Below are 6000 nucleotides of genomic sequence, written 5' to 3' on the forward strand. Positions count from 1 at the left end.
GTTGTGAGACAGTATAGCTGCTCACTACACCACTGTATCCCCAGTCTGTTTTCCATTTAATTTTTAATCATGTGTAATCATTTATTCACTTCCAGAATCATAAAGCGGCAGTCCATTTCAACATAGCTATACACATTCACACACTACAGGCAATTCATAGTCTCCAGTTTATCTGGAACACATCTTTACACTATGGGAAGAAATTAGAGTGCCTGGAGGAAATCCACGGGAACACAGACAGAACACTCTAACTCCTCACAAACTGGGTGGAGTGTGGATTGAACCTACTGTATATCAAATTGCACAGCCCAGACTAGAGAGGCAGCTCAATTTTATATTTTCAATTTCTCAGTTTCTTTTGGCCGTTCTTCTAGGAGAATGTTGTGGTGAAGGCAAGCTGAACAGGCAGCCTCAGACCTTCCTTTCCCCAGCATCAGTCTCCACATCTCAGGCCTGTTGAGATATAAAAATACTGTTCAAGTTAAGAGATATAATCAGTAGAACATGGCCAGATAGTTCCCATGGTACCTGACCTTACAACATGCCTGAAGGACCTCAACTGACCCCTTTAAATCTAGAGGAGCAGCGCCTCTTGTACGTGGAGCTCCCAGATTACCAAGTTCCTCAGCCTTTCACAGAGAGTGAGCCAAAATATCCTGCAGAGAAAGCTCATATTGGCCTCTTGAATCCCAGATCTTGTTCTTTCAGTCATTATCAAAACTCATAGCTGCAGGTGGGGATAGGGAAGTAAACTGAGTGGTAAACAGAGAGTTTTATTCCAAAGCTCAGTTCCTGCTTCACCACCACAGATTTAAAGAAATAAATAAATAAAATAATTTAATAAATTCAATTCAATTTATTTTTTATACAGCACTATTCTCATGCAGTGACACAGAGCACTTTAACACAGGCATAAGGCAAGAAAAACAAATGCATCAGATAAAGAAATATAGAAGGCAGCTGACTACCGACTACCATAATATAATGCTTTTATAGAGCTATAAGTATGCCTACTGGCTATGGAGGAATGGAACAAAAACTCCCAACCGAAAACTGAGGGAGAAAAAACCTCTGGGGGTCCAAGGGCCAGTGGCTGCCCACCCCTCCTGGGCATTCTAGATTAAGTAACAGTTCTAAACCAGTTTACAAGTAATAATGGTAATGTTGCTGTATGGTAACTTGAATTCCCAGCTCAGCATGGTACGTCTCATTCATCATGGCAGTTGGTCATCATCTTCAGTCGGCAAGGGGGTGCGTCTGTGACTGCCCGCAGGCCTTCTCAGGTCATATGTAGGGAGGCAATGCTCAACAAGAAGAAACAGAAAATTGTAACTGCAACAAGTAAATTTAACTTGCATTGGTATAGAGGTTGAAAAACACAGAAACACAGCCAAGTGGAATTACATTTTGAAGGGAAATGCCTGAGTAAACATGTAAGTCTTTAGTCTGGATTTGATGACAAAGACAGACAGGACATTTCTGACATTAACTGGTAGACTATTCCACAGTTTAGGTGCTCTATAAGTAAAGGTGCAACCTCCTACTGAGGTCTTTTTGATCACAGGTACTTTAAGGTGACCTGCAACTAATGAACAAAGATATCATCCTAGGCTATAAGAATAAATAATCTCACAAAGGTAAGCCAGAGCAATGCAAAGTATTGCCTTATAGGTCAAAAGTAGGATTTTATACTCAACTCTGAAAAACTAGTGGAGTGCCTGCAAGACTACTGATGTTGTATGAATCCACCTTTCAGTTTCCAATTCATTTCCATCACTTCTGAACAAAATCTTAAACTACTGGAACTCCTCCACCAGGGGCAGCTGTTCTCCCAACTAACATCAACAAATGCTTGTCTCGAGCAGGGCCACAGCAAACTGGATCCTATCCCGGAAACACAAACCCACTACACAGCAGGCACCAACCAAACCTGCTGTACCACCACACCAGGTGTTCTCTCCCCTTCAAAAAGAGCAACCTTCTCTTTTCTGAGAGAGGACAGTGGCCTCAGAATTTGAGGTGTTGAGCTGCATCCCAGCTACTTCCACTCAACAGCAAACCACTCAAGTGGACACTGAGCCATAGTTGGTTGAGGCCAAAAGGGAATATGCAGAGATGTCACCCTTAGTCTCCCCCCAACAGTATATCCTTCAGGCTTCTGCTGCATCCTGTCCATGAAAATCACAAACAGGAGTGGAAACAAAACACAACCTGGTAGAGTCTGATGGCCACGTTAAAAAGTTTCCAGTTAACACCAAGAATATAGAAACAACCCACGCTATGCTCATATAGGGAATGAGTAGCACAATCAGCAACCCTGGTACCTCATACTCCTGCATTACCTCTTATAGCACATGCTGAGGGACACAGTCATGCTAATATGTCCACAAAACACATGAACACTGGATCAGCATGTTCCCTCCGAAATATCTGTGCAACATAGAATAGCAGCTCCACTGTTCCAGAACTAGTAGAAAACCCACATTGTTCTTCCCTAAACTGAAGCTCAGCTGTCAGTTGAAATCTCCTTTCCCATACCCTTGGTATAAGCTTTATCAGAGACATTGGGAACTGTAAGCCCCTGTATTTAGAACACTTCCTCCTGTGAAATTTCTTAAATATAGGGACAAGCACTCCAATTTGCAAGTGCAGAGGTACTTTACCTGTCACCCAGACAAAGCTGAAGAGTTGGAGCCATGTTATATTTACCCTGTCCAATGCATTACCCACACTGAGGCCTTGAAGCACCACCATGACTTCAGCAGGAGTCTGAACCCATTATCCCATACAGGGTTGCAGGGATCCAGAGCCCAACCTGGCAACACAGGGCATAAAGCTGGAGGGAGAGCAGACACACCCAGGGTGGGATGCCAGTCCATCGCAAGGCACCCCAAGCAGGGCTCAAACTCCAGACCCAGCAGACAGCAGGACCTCATTCAACCTGCTGTGCCACTGCGCCTCCCTTTACCAGGAGTGCTTTGTTTTAATCAATCAGAGACGTGAAACACGGCCTCCTAGAAGGACTGCATGTCCACTGGTTTGAAGGGTTCCAAAGTGTTCCAGTTACCACCTCACGTTCTCCCCAGGAATGGTCAGCACTTCCTCATCCTTGTTTAGTGGTGTCTGTTGCAGTGATCAGTTTACAGCTCTGCAACTCTCTTAATCAGAGTATGGAAACATATGACCTCAAGTGGAATGAAATGATCATAAAGTCAATCGTCAACATTTCTTCAGGGGTCCACCGTGAACGTGCTGTGGATAAGCCATTTATAGTAAAGGACTGATAGATGTATTGCGTTCAAGTATTTCTTATTATAGATTTTAAAGCTGCTACAGAACCTAACCAATGAATTAACATAAGAAGGTCTGAATTAGGTACCATCTATTGATTGTGATTAGCGGTAAACACACACAGTCTGAAACTGCTTGTCCCAAGCAGTGTTACAGCAAACCGGAGCCTAACCCAGCAACACAGAGTACAAGGCTCCAGAGGGAGGGAACACAACTAGAACAGGATACCAGTCTGTTGCAGGGCACCCCAAGCAGCATTCAAACTCTAGACCCACTAGAGAGTAAGCACTGGGCAAACCTGCTGTGCCACCGCACCCTCTGGCAGTGAATGTGTTTGTAATTTTGTTTGTAAGTTGAGGAACCAGAGGGGACTGTCAAGTAGGACACACAGTGCCTTGCAAAAGTATTTAAACCTCTTGAAAGTTAGCACCATTTTCTGGATTTCAAAGGATACACATATTCTCCAGTATAGCCTCCAGTATTTTTATTGTAAACCTAAGTGTTCTAACAGTTAATTTTCAAAGCCAAAGTAAATAATTTGTCTAAAGGTTTAAAAAATAAAAACTGGAGGAACAGTGCTTGTTTAAGTATTCACACACACATTTTCAGAACTGCTTGTCCCACACAGGGTCGCAGACAACCCGGTAACACAGGGCGCAAGGCCAGAGGGGGAGGGGACACACCCAGGACAGGATGCCCGTCCATCACAAGGTACCCCAAACAGGACTTGAACCCCAGACCCACTGGAGAGGAGAACTGTGGTCCAACCCACTGTGCCACCACACCCCCTATTGTTTAAGTATTCATCCAGCACAAATTAATTTTTAGTAGAGCCTCCTTTTGCCAAAAAAAACAACCTTAAATATGTTGGAATAAGTCTGAACCAATTTTGCACACTGCTTGGGAGTGATTTTGTCTCACTCCTTCAGGCAGATTTTCTGCAGATCATTAAGGTTGGTTGGACAGCTCTTCTGGGCGGCAATTTACGAAAAGCCTACAGATTCTCAGTGAGGTTGACATCAGGACTTTGACTAGGTCATTGTAGGACATCCACTTCTTTGTTTCTGAGTCACTCCACTGTTGCCTTTGCCTTGTTCTTGGGATCATAGTCAAGGGTCTTGAATACTTTTGCAAGTTACTGTATGTCAGAATCCAAACAATGACCTGAGGATCTGACAGAGGCTTCTGATATTGTTCCATAGGGTAATATTTTTAGAATAAGGTTATTCTCGTTTACAAAAAGGGAGTGGCTGGTGACATCTTGGTTGGAGTGGCTGCCTTTGGCTCCGAAGGTTGCCAGTTTGATACCTGCCTCTGGCTCTAGTGGCCTTGTGCAAGATGCTTGCCCTGGAATTGCTCCAGTACCTTTGCTCGGTTATGTGCCTGGGGACCTACTTGTGGCCCTGTCATGGACTGGTGTCCCATTCAGTGTGTGTCCCTGCACTCAATGTCTCCAGCAAACACTGTGGCTCACTGCAACCCTGCTCAGGACAGGTGGCTCTTGAAATTGGTTGGTGTTGGTCATTGTCAATTGATACAGAAATATCCCCTCTTTCTTTCTTTTTCAAACATGCCAGTAGGTCTACATGTTGACTTGAAGGTCATCCAGAACTATGCCATCCTGGTTCTCACCTCTTAGCCAGTGTTTTCACTTGCTTTCGTCCACCAGCACTAGGAACAGAGGTGACACCACTTACTCTGTCTCATGTGAAGACATTACATCTGTCTGCTATTGTAGAGCCAGCTCTGGAGTCGGTGGTCTTCAAGAATCTCATTAAAAATTAATCTAGCTTCAGCATGGCCTCTGTTTACTCTGGGCTTGGGGGGACCTTTGGAGTAGAGATGGATTTGCCCCGACTTAAGAGTGTCATCTGTCAGATACAGAAAACTGAGTTGTGCTTTGCATATGCAGGTGTGTATGTGAGTCTAATGTGCAGTGAGAGAGGTGTTTTTGAATTGGTTCAGAAGAAATACTAGGGACACAAAGAAAATAATAACATTTTGTTCTTGAGATTTTTAAATATTAATAAAAAAAATAGATTTAAAAAAGATGAAAGGTTGGCTAGGGGGCATGTTACCATTATAGGCTCCTGGTTACATAAATACAGTGTATTCATTTATTCTTGTTGTGGTACCCTGGAGGGTGAAGAAGAGAAATGCAGGAGATGAGCTGTGTTCTCATGGGTGCAGGCTAAACCTTGAGGCTGCGCTGGTATATTTTACACTGTTGACCACACTAAAGCTAATCCCAGATAAAGATCATCTGAGAGATAATGATGCTATAATGGGGCCATGACATCAATCCTTTCCTAATGCATAAACATGAGGATGGACCTGGCAGGTGAATTTATCTGATGAATAATTAACAGGTGTGTGTTTCTCTACCGTCTATACTTCAGGCCTCGAGGGGAAAAAAATTACATGAATACAAAAAAGGAACAATACATATGTAGCCCACCCACTCAATTCTGGTTGTTCGGTATTAGCATGGGAGGTGAATTGGTGGTGTCTACGACAAAACAACTTTGGGATGCATCTACTGTTGCTTTCCAATCTGAGGTGTATGACTCTTGCTAGGGTGAGGAGAGGGCCAGTTAGCGTAATGCAAAGCTATACTGTTTTATTGCGGGATTAGATCTCCCATGCATCACATTTAGCAACCACAGCACTTTTTCCTTTCCCAAAAAAACATTACAAACACACAGAATA

Source organism: Scleropages formosus, chromosome 10 (assembly GCF_900964775.1).
Source record: "Scleropages formosus chromosome 10, fSclFor1.1, whole genome shotgun sequence".
In the NCBI taxonomy this organism is placed as follows: Eukaryota; Metazoa; Chordata; class Actinopteri; order Osteoglossiformes; family Osteoglossidae; genus Scleropages; species Scleropages formosus.